Source organism: Myotis yumanensis, unplaced genomic scaffold, assembly GCF_028538775.1.
Source record: "Myotis yumanensis isolate MYYU_CA2020_CCGP unplaced genomic scaffold, mMyoYum1.0.hap1 SCAF_6, whole genome shotgun sequence".
In the NCBI taxonomy this organism is placed as follows: domain Eukaryota; kingdom Metazoa; phylum Chordata; class Mammalia; order Chiroptera; family Vespertilionidae; genus Myotis; species Myotis yumanensis.
In genome coordinates this window covers 4,560,196-4,571,677 of record NW_027223757.1, presented here as the reverse complement: position 1 = coordinate 4,571,677, position 11,482 = coordinate 4,560,196, and the positions used below count along the sequence as shown (strand labels likewise).

The window sequence follows — 11,482 nt, the reverse complement described above, 5'->3', positions numbered from 1 at the left end:
AAAATGAGAATTGTTGGATGAACGGGATTTCAAAGGCCAGTGGAAGGGTCCCCTTTGCCAAATCTCCTTCCTAATGGCTCCCAGTTGCCTTAGATTTCCAAATGAGAGGCGATCATTTTCATTTCATAGACTTTTTATTAAAGCTTAAGATGTAAATTCACAATATATTTAATAGATTGCTATAAATGAGCCTTCAAGTTAACATAAGAAAACCATTTTCATCCTCAAAAGGCAGAGAGAGAATAGATCCCTAAGGGATGGTGGTGGGTAAGGCACCCACCAAGAGTCTGAATGGAAAGAATAGTAAAAATAAGAACCAACAAGGTACAGTGTTTGGCCCATAGGAAGCGTTTCATAAACCTGAACTACTATTTTTATTGAGTAGCTATTATGTATCAGGCACTATATTAAGTAATTTATTTAAAATATATATATTTTTATTGATTTCAGAGAGGAAGAGAGAGGAAGAGATAGAAACATCAATGATGAGAGAGAATTAGCAATTGGCTGCCTTCTGCATGCCCACCCACTGGGGATTGAGCCTGAAACCCGGGCATGCGCCCTGACCGGGAATCAAACTGTGACCTTCTGGTTCATAGGTTGCCGCTCAACCACTCAACCACACCGTTTAATTCTTTCAACAGCCCTGTGAGTAGTTAGGAAGCAGAATGTATGCCTTAAGGAGCAGTGTTAGGAATCCTGTTATTGTCACTTGTGGTGGCAGAAGTAGGATTTCAATGGAGGTAACTTGCTCCAAAGACCATTTACATAACCATGGGCACTAGGTAGAAAACACATTTGAGGGCCTTTACAAATGTGCCAAAAGTTGGCTGCATGTGTGCCTAATAGTGCTTGAATAAAAGACAGTTTATGCATGTGGGCCCTAAGGAAAACTATGCTATTAGGAAAAGAATGGTTTCAAGGTTAACATTTTTTCATTTTGCATAAGAAAGAACACCCGTATTGTTCAGTCTTGATGGTATTTGCTAAATACTTTTAATTTTGTTATGTAGATTATATTTGTTAAGTTAAGAAGTTCTTTCAGTGCAGTTTTATCTTTACATTATTCCTTTCAGTAACTCTTTAAAGTCTGACCTTAGGGTCAGATTAAAAATGTTTTCTTTCTCCAGGCTCTGATTGCTTATCCCTCTGTGTGTGTGTGTGTGTGTGTGTGTGTGTGTGAGAGAGAGAGAGAGAGAGAGAGACAGAGAGAGAGAGAGAGAGAGAGAGAGAGAGAGAGATGCACTTTGAGGGTAAGGGCTACCTTGTTTACTTCCTTTGGTTCCTCCATCATCCTATATAATAAAAGGCTAATATGCAAATTGTCCTCTTGGGAATTCGATGGCTCACTAATGATGGTACTGACCAGAAGGGGGCAGCGAGGAACTAAGGAAGGCCCCGGCCCACAGCAGGAAGGTCCTGATTGGCCTTGATAGCTGGCCATGCCTAGGGACCCTACCTATGCACCAATTTTGTGCACCGGGGCTCTAGTGTTATAATGTTGAGCTTTCAGTTGAAGCATAATACTTGTCTCGTTGAGTGAGGATTAATATCTTTTACGTTTAATATAAATGTATTTTTCTAAAAGATTTCAATATTTTGGTGTGCTATATTGTTATCAAATAATACTGATATCAATACTTCTATTAAGTGCATTAATAGAAGTATTAATGTATTTGCATGAAGCAAGTATTGCTTGTTTAAAAATCATGTTTTTTAAAAATTAAAAAAATCTAGGTAGCACTTGCCAACACTTGTGAAATCTTAGGCATGGAATTTCAGAATTTAAGAACTCTTCATCTATTTTTTCTTTCTGACATCCAGAAATTCACAGAAGCAGGAATTCTTACATATGAAGCTGATTTGAGAAATTTGGCAATTAGGCAAAATAGGAAAAAGTTCCGATCCCTTACAAAGAGTGGCTGTTACACTTAACAGTTTGGGGCATTTTATGCGTCAAATCAAGGAGGAAAGGATGGCGATCCCGCCTGTTTTTAAAAGAACTACACGCGCGGACAGCCGCACCCCCGCACTGCTGCTCCGTCCCGATGGAGGGAGTGTCCATCCTGGCAGGTCGTCCATGCCGGGTGGGGCGCCCGCCCCCTCCTGCCCCCTTTGTGCGTTACAATGACGCTCCCGGCCTTTACCCCAGGCCGGCTGGAAAAGGGGATACTCTGGGGGCACCCCCATCAGGGGCGCTCCAATGACTGTCTTCGTGGGGAGCAGCGTCGGTTCCCGGTCCGAGCGGATCTGTGCTTCCCGGTGCAGACGGCGGGACGTGCCCTTCCGGCCCCACCGAGTCGGGGCGCACCAGGTCCGGTGCCGCCGGGCGGGAGTTCTGGGCGGGCCGGGCGGGACCCGCGTGGCCACTGTGGTCCACGCCGTGGAGCAGCCGCGAGGGGCGGGGGCTGCGGGATGCGCCCGGGTCTGTGGGGCAGGGGTTCCGTTAGGGGAGCGGGTGGCGGCGGTGCGGCCGCGACCCTGGCCCGGAGCCGGCGGGCGGGCGGGCTGGCGGTCACCCCCGGGCGCGAGGGCGCGAGGCCGGGCGCGGAGGCGCTGCCGCCCGCTCGGGGTCACGTGGCGCGGTCACGTGGCGCGGCGCCGGGCCCTTCGGCGGCGGCGGCGGCGGCCGAGGGAGGCGGAGACTCGACCGAGACGCGGGGGGAGGCGGCGGCGGGGCTGCTGCAGGCGGAGTGGCGCGGAGCAGCGCGGGGCCGCACGGCCGCCCGGAGGTGAGGCGGGCGGGGGCCGCGTCCCCATCGCCCTCCGCGCGCGGCGGCCGCGAGCCCGATGCCGCCCGGGGCGTCCTCCGAGCCGAGCCGGACCGGGCGCGGGTCCCCTCGAGGCGGGCGCGGGGGGCCCGAGCCCCGCCAGGCCCCTCTGCCGGGCGCGGCGGGGGCCGCGGCGGGCGGCGGCAGCGCCCCGGGCTGGCGGGAGGCCGGGCTGCGGGCCGCGGGCCGTCTCGGGGGGCCTCCCGAGGGCGCGGGGAGAGGGTGGCGGCCCGGGCTGCGGGCGGCGCTGGCCGCCGCGGAGCGTGGTCGCCTTTTGTTTCCGCGCATCGGAAAATGGGAACGACGAGCGCGGGTGCGTGTGCTCGCGTGCGGACCAGGAGGCGGCTGGCTCGGAGCCATTTTTCTTTCTGACTTGTGGAGCCAGAAAGCCCCTTCCAACGGTTCCCCCGGGGAGACGGGCTGCGCTCCTCCCCTTCCTCCCCCGCGCCGCGCGGAGCGGGTTCCCCGGCAGCCCCTGCCCACCTTCTCGCCGGGCCCCCAGCCCGCCTCCCTCCCCCGGTCCCCGTCCCACCCGCCGCCGCCGCCGCCGTGATCGCCCGGGCGAGCGGGGTGTCTGCGCGGCGGCCCGGTCACCTGTCGCGGCAGCTGCACGGAAAGGCTGGCGCTCCTGCGGTCTGGTCTGTGCTGTCTCCGCGGGCAAATCACGGAGATTCCGAGCGGGATGCCCGCCCTTCCTCTTTCCCCCGCGCTGCACGACCGGGTGCAGGGGAGGTCGGGTCTGAAGTTGGACCCCCTCGGGCACTCAGCTCGGGAGAGGCGTCTGCCCTTCCCGGGCACCTCGCTTCCAGGCTGGGAAGGTGCGGGCCCTCGGGCTCTGGGGGGAAGTGAGGGGGACCCGGTCCTCTGAATGGATGTGACTTACCTGCTGAGTCGCCATGGTGATCAGGAAGCCTCCTAACACTTCTCCCCTTGGGGACAGTTACACGCCACACCCCCCACCCCTTGCAGGGAGCTGTTTCCTGGATTTCTCTATCACTCGGGGACTCCTCCTCTAGGTATTTGCAGTAGTTCAGTAAGTTTACTTAAGGATACCCAGTAGGCAGCTTTTTAAAAAGCACAGGAAAAGTCACTTATTTCCAAGGTTTTGAAGAATGTAAATTTCCCTCTGGGGAGGGGGAGGGTGTGTGTGGGGGGTCCCTTTCTTCATGCCTCTGTCTCTGCATCTAGGTTTCCATTTCTCAGTTTGTTCCTTGCAGACAAGGCCGCTGGGAGCCGCGCTGTGGCCCCGGAGGGCAGTCACCACCAGGCCCCCGGCACCAGCTTGCGGGGTGTGATGGATGTGAAGTGACAGGGCACCTTGCACGTAGCCCTGGCGGTCTCCCAGCGCCGTGTGCAAGTGGATGTCAACATTGTGCAGTGACAGCCTGGGCGGGTCTCAGCGGCCCCCATTCCATTTCCTCATAGTTTGCTGTCGTGGAAATGAGTATACGAATAAATTGTGAGTAGCCACAGCTAGTGTTTAGCTCCTCTGCCTACAGACTAGGACTGAATTTGTATGAAAGAGTTGTTAGAGGATGCGAATTTCCTGTAAGAATTTACGTGTTCTGTCTTAACAAGGGCTGTGGAAGTATTGTATTTTCCTGTGATGGGGGAGGTGGTGTTGACCTCCCGAGTTAGAAGTATGTAAGGCTGAGTTAGAGGGATCACATGGAGAGCAAATACTAACACCATGGAGCTTGCAGACATGGGAGCAGAATGGAAAGCCAGGATTGCCTCCTGTGCCTGAGAAATGAGAATATAATGTACTTGCTACTATATATTTTAAAACAGTGACTTTTTCATTTAGAAAAGGCATGTATATCGTATTGAACATTCTAGTTTTCATATTGAGGTATAAGAGTGGCAGTTTGGTGACTCACATTTTTTTTCTCACCAAAACTCTAATAGAAAAAAAATGTTTTTAAACCCATAAAAGGATACTTGGTACATGAAACTGTTTTACATTGAACCATCCAACACTGATGCTGAGATCCAAGTAATGAAAAACCAGCAGAGACGGCAGCCTTCCTTGAGGCCGATTTCAGCCCTCTCACAAGATGGTGTATAGGACAGGGTGACAGGCAGGTTTCTTCTTGGTTTCTTTGCAGATTCACTGAGGATTAGAATTCAGGAATGTTTATTGAGTGCCTACCTTGTGCACGGCTAAGCTAGGACATTGTTCTTCATCTCTCTCACTGAATTGGAAATATCAATTATAAAAGATTGAAAATGGATTGAGTGGCCCAATATGCACATGATTTGATTCATCAAGTGCATTAAAGATTGGTTAAAACTTCTATTAAAATGCTTTGATTTAGTTATTGCATTGGTTCCTATTTAAGATTCGTGAAGCAGTTTCAATATTACCAAAAGCTTTATTGAAATTATATATTTGTCCTTGGTGAAGCTGCAGGGACTATGCAATTAAAATTCAAATGCTCATAGTAGTGTTGTTTACAATAGCTAAGATCTGGAAACAGCCCAAGTGCCTATCAGTAGATGAGTATATAAAAAAATTGGTACATTTACACGATGGAATACTATGCACCTGTAATAAAGAAGGATCTCTTACTCTTTGAGACAGCATGGAGTGACCTGGAGAGTATTGTGCTAAGAGAAATAAGCCAGTCAGAAAGACGGGTATCACATGACCTCACTTATAAGTAGAATCTAATGAACAAAATAAACTGACTAACAAAATAGATCCAGAGACATGGAACAGACTGAGGAATCTCAGAGGTAAGGGGATGTGGTGGAAAGAGATTAACCAAAGAACTTATTTGCATACTAGAGGCCTCATGCATGAAAATTCGTGCAAGAGTAGGCCTTCCTTCCCCCGACTGCCAGCACCGGCTTCTCTCCTGCACCAGCTTCCTTCCAGCACCCGGGACCAGGGCTTCCCTCCTCTGGCTGCCAGCAGGCACCTGGGACCCCAGCTGGCTTCCCTTGGGCCACCCACAGGCACCCAGGACCCAGGCTGGCTTCCCTCTGGCCCCGTCTTCGTCAGGAATGATGTCCAGAAGTCATCCGGTCTAATTAGCATATTACTCTTTTATTATTATAGATATGCGTAACCTATGGACACAGACAATAGGGAGAAGTTGGGGTAAGAGGGTCAAAGGAGGGCATCTGTAATACTTTGAACAATAAAGATAAATTAAAATAAATAAAATGTCAAATTTCTTTTAATTTTAACATACTAAATATAATGTTTTGTGATAAGATATACATAAGCTAAAATTTACCATCTTAATCCTTTTTTAAAAATCTTTACCCAAGAACATGCTTAGAGAGATGGAGAGAAAGAGAGAGAAGGGGAAACATTGATGTGAGAGAGAAACATTAATCAGTTGCTTGTCTACCCTGACCGGAAGTCAAACCTGGGACCTCGTGGTTTATGGATCAGTGCCCAACCACTGAGACACCACTGGTTGGGTCTCACTGGAATTTATAGATAGATTTGTTTAATTAAAATGAGAAAACAAATTAGTTATTACTTAATGTAGTTCCTTTTTAACATATAGAATCCATGAGGGATAAAACTAATATGCACATTATGTCCTGTTGGGTCCTATCTTTTCCTTCCACGTAGGTAGTGATAACTTTTTAAAATGTGTGGCTCATGCAGATGACATTTTTGTTTCCCAGCTAATGTGATAATGGTATCTATTTTGCTGTATGGAAGAGTATATAGGACTCACCCTGAGGTATAATATAGATTGTATAGGAAGGGTGGGAATGATGCCTAATTATTTCCCTTTATTTACCACTTCCCCAAATCGTAAGTTAGTTCCCTGGTATCCTCCTATGGTGATGGGTGAGAATTTTTCCCTTTTTCTGTATATTTATCTTTATAACTCTTATTAGAGACCTTCTGGGGGGGGTGTCCCTCAGCCTGGCCTGTGCTCTCTCGCAGTCGGGGACCCCTCGGGAGATCCCCTGGGGATCAGGCCTAAGCCAGCAGGCAGACATCCCTCTCACAGTTTGGGACCCCTTGCTCCTTACCGCCCACCTGCAGTGGAGGCAGGCTAGGCTTCTGCCACTGTGTGTGAGCCTGGCTTCTGGCTGAGCGGCGCTCCCTGGGTTGAGCATCTGCCCCCTGGGGGTCAGTGTGCATCATAGCGACCAGTTGTTCCACTGTTCAGTCAATTTGCATATTAGGGTTTTATTATATAGGATAGGATTAGTATATGTGTTTCGGTCCATTTCAGTTATTGTCCCCTTTGTTTTTATTAATTTATTTTTTTTTTAGAAGGGAGAGAGAAAGAGAGAAAAAAAATTTTTTTTAATATATTTTATTGATTTTTTACAGAGAGGAAGGGAGAGGGACAGAGAGCCCGAAACATCGATGAGAGAGAAACATCGATCAGCTGCCTCCTGCACATCTCCTACTGGGGATGTGCCCGCAACCCAGGTACATGCCCTTGACCGGAATCGAACCTGGGACCTTTCAGTCCACAGGCCGACGCTCTATCCACTGAGCCAAACCTGTTTCGGCAAGAAAAATTGATTTGTTTGGCTTATTTATGCATTCATTGGTTGCTTCTTGTTTGTGCCCTGATTGGAAATTGAACCCGCAACTTTGATATATTTAAATGATGCTCTAAGCAACCCAGCCAGGGCTCAGTTATTGTCCGTTTGATGCTCAAATTGCCCTATCTTTGGGTATATAGGCTTATTCAGGTTGGTTCCAAGTCCTTATGGCAGGTTTCTAGTAATCTGTGGTAGCTTACTTGCTTTCTGGTATGACAAGATGATTCAGGCTCATCCTGTACTCTCCCTGTTCCAGATTTAGAGTCAGAACAGATCAGTTTGTAAAAGGAAAAATACATGACCAATAAACATATTAAAATAGCCAATTTTGCCCAGCCGGTGTGGCTCAGTGGTTGAGTGTCTACTTACGAACCCAGGAGGTCATAGTTCGATTCCAGGTCAGGGCACGTGCCCAGGTTGTAGGCTCGATCCCCAGTTGGGAGCGTGCAGGAGGCAGCCAATTGATGTTTATCATTGATGTTTCTGTCTCTATCCCTCTCCTTTCCTCTCTCTCTAAAATCAATAAAAACATTAAAATAATAAGTTAACTTATGAATTAATTTTCTGATATCTGAATGAAATAAATACTGTAATATTTAAAATGCTTGGAATAAAACACAACTTCTCTTAGTAAAAGATAGAAAGCTTACAGTTTTCTTACGTTATTCCAATAGTAGTAATTTTTAATACTGTGATAGAAGTGAGAATACAAGTGGCGCACATAGTGTTTTGTCTCCTTACCCAGCATTGATTCTACGGGACTTGGGAATAAATTAGGTCGTGTAGGATTGGGGTGCTGCCCAGAATCTATACATTACAGCTTACTAGAGCATCAATTCCCAACCTTTTTGGATTTAAAGCATCCTATTTGTGTTTGATTTTGTATCTCCCTCCTTACCATTCTAACGGCTACTCTGTTATCAGTGGAGAGCAAAGTGCTGAGATATGAAGTATACAAATAATTGCCATAATTAAATTTTACATAATTATGTCAGCCTTTAATTTTAACTGATCACTACCAAACCTTTTCTGGACATGCTGCACAAATACGTTACTATATGGTATATATTTATTTATGGTTTTGATCAGTTAAAATTCATGTTTTGAAAAATTTTGTGCAGTATAGTGAATCGGATTTGTATCTTATGTATGTTTATGTGCAAAAAATGTGATGGGTAAATATTAAGTACCATTGTAGGTCCCTCCTAGGTAGGCTAAAAATGCTTCTCTTTACAGAGGTAGATAATAGAAGCAACAGTGTTTATAAGGTGCTTTGAAATCAGTCTTCTATGAATTTATTGTAAACTAGAGGCCTGATGCATGAAATTCTGCAAGACTAGGCCTTCCTTCCCCTGGCTGCTGGCATTGGCTTCCCTCTGGCACCTAGGACCTGGGCTTCCCTCTCAGCCTTGGCTTCATCCAGAAGGTCGTCCGGAAGGACATCTGGTCTAACTAGCATATTATGCTTTTATTATTATAGATTGTAAATAAGTAGTGAAGACTCAGGGTTAAATGATGGTTCAGAAATGGTGTGAGTATGGTGTTTAATTCTGAGAGTCATGGGCTATCACAGTGTCTTCCCTTCCTTAGCTTTCTGTGTTTTGCAAATAACTGATTCCGTGGCTGACTAACGGTCATAGAAATGGAATCTCCTTGACTGTCCTTTGCCTGTGTTCAGATGGTTAAGTTCTTTCTTTTTTACATGACACAGAAAGATGTAAAAACCATGTGCTGGGCTTTGGAGAATTGATCCGTTTCTCTGGTGTATACAAGACAGCCATGACCTTTTGTGGGAAATGGGGTAAGCACTCGCATGTGAAAGGTACCAATAATCTCTGGAGGTCAGTTTAAGCCAATCCACCCTTTTCATTTCAGTCAGTTATTACCTGGCCTTCACTAGATTGTTAATGACTAGCAAAATTGGTTTGAGTTGAACCTCTTTTGGTGTTAATGAGAGGTAAAGTGGACCCAAGGTGAGTGTCTGAGTACGGGGAGTCTGGACTCACTCACAAATTAGCTCATGAATGAGCCTCTAAAAGTGAAGATTTAGTTTAAATTCCTTTCTCTCCATTTTGTGTCCATCTGGTCTTAAGAACTGTCTGTTACCGCATAATGTGATTGTGAGAAGTGAGCTATCTTGTAGCACAGGAAATTCCAGGTGGTAAGGCAGTAGAAATCTGCCTCTTTTTCTGCAAAAGATAGTCAATCAACTGGGATGCAAACTTTCAGCGACTGAATTTTCATTTCTGTGGTTTTACTCATGGCCACACTGTTCTGTGTGAAAAATATTTGTTTCTTGGCCTCTGTGTTGTTTTATGTGTGATGCTGTAATGTCACTTGAGATTTACAACTTTCTGCTTAATTTTTAATAAGATAATATGACCAATATTCATTCTTAATATGATTCTAATTCTGACTTCATATAAACTGTCTATATATGGGAACATCTTGGATGAAGTATATTTAAAAAAAACATAATTTTAAGAACACAGAAATCACAAAATCGAAACATTACCAAGAGAGGTTGGTTCTGATATAAACTACTGAGGTAAGTAGATATAACTGTATTTTATTTTAAAAGGTGCTTTTCCAATATATTGCACTTGTATTAGAAAAGATATGCAGTTTAGGAGCAAAAATGATTATAAAAGAAGTAACGGGGTAAATTCACAAGTCAAATTCAAGGTGTACCAAAATTTAGTTGCTTTAGGGATGATAAATACTGCTTTCTAACCTGCTATTCCTCAAGTGCTGAGTGCATACTGTCCTTAGAGGAGGATGTCCTGGGGAGACTTACTTTTTCCTAAAATGATTTTATATGGAACGCCTCGGCTTATTCTCAACCCCCGTTATTTCACCCTTACTCTGACCTCATTTCTTATATTTGCTTTTAAAGGTAAATTACAAGCTTTTTTAGCATCCGATGAAACTTGTAGACCCCTACCAATAAAAGTACTTTATTATTACACGAATAATTAATTTCCTCAATTAAAATATTAAATGATCCATAAATAAAAGATTAAAAGATACTTTTTCTTTGAATAGGTAAGTTTCTCTAGAAATCCATGTAAATGGGGCTCCAGGCGGGAGTTGACTCCCCACGTGTGCAAATGCTTTTCTGCTTTCTTTTTTCTGTCTACCCAATTGACTGGTGCAGAAATTTGAGTCTAGTTTGACATGCAGGGTCTTTGCACATCTTTGTCTTTTCTTAGACTCCCACTTCTGGTTGTGGTTTGACTTATTTGCACTGTTGTGGGCACAAACCAGCTAAGCTTGTCATACTGGATTCACAATGAGGAGAAGAGTTTGGATTCTAGAGGAGACTTTGGTTAGGAGTATGTAGTCAACAAATTTAACAAGTGAGCTGCCTCTGGGGAAAGCTGCACTGAAGCTCTGCTTTCTCTAGCAGGACTCCCAGGCTAGGGGGAAGCAGTGGATGGGAAGGGAAAAGCATAGGGTTCAAGGGGCACTGAATTTGAGTGCAGACATGTCATAGATTTGACCTGTGTGCAAGCAGTGTAGCAGATAGAGCATCAAGGCATGTAGCCCCTCCCCCTTTAATAAAAAGTTTACTATATTATGGATATTAACCCCTTTTCTTGTGTGTATGTTGTAAATATTTTCCCAGTTTGTTGGTTGCTTTTCAACTCTAATTCTGCTCATAACATATTTTGATGTATAAAAGTTTAAATTTTTTATTAAAGTCCATCAATCTTTTTTCCATAGCTTCTACTTTGATGGTTTGGTTAGAACAGCGGTTTTCAACCCGTGGGTTGCGACCCCTTTGGTGGTCGAACAACCCTTTCACAGGGGTCGCCTAAGACCATCGGAAAACACATATATAGTTACATATTGTTTTTGTGATTAATAACTAAGCTTTAATTATGTTCAGTTTGTAACAATGAAAATACATCCTGCATGTCAGATATTTACATTACGATTCATAACAGTAGCAACATTACAGTTATGAAGTAGCAACGAAAATAATTTCATGGTTTGGGGTCACCACAACATGAGGAACTATATTAAAGGGTCGCAGCATTAGGAAGGTTGAGAACCACTGGGTTAGAAAGTCTTTCTATGGATATTTTAGTCCCCCCTCCCCCCTTCCATTCACTTTCTTCCCTTCTCCTCCCCATTCCTCTCCTTCCCCTTCCTTCCCTGCACTGCCCTCTCAC

The 11,482-nt window shown here is 45.4% G+C and overlaps 1 protein-coding gene across 1 annotated transcript in view; it reads left to right on the top strand.

The window, feature by feature from the left end:
• The first annotated feature begins 2,644 nt into the window (after positions 1 to 2,644).
• Positions 2,645 to 11,482, top strand: part of TULP4 (TUB like protein 4) — a 158,715-nt gene continuing 149,877 nt past the window's right edge. Inside the window, exon 1 of the mRNA XM_070417401.1 lies at positions 2,645 to 2,732. The gene's annotated coding sequence lies outside the window, so the exon portion shown is untranslated. The remainder of the gene's footprint in view (positions 2,733 to 11,482) is intronic.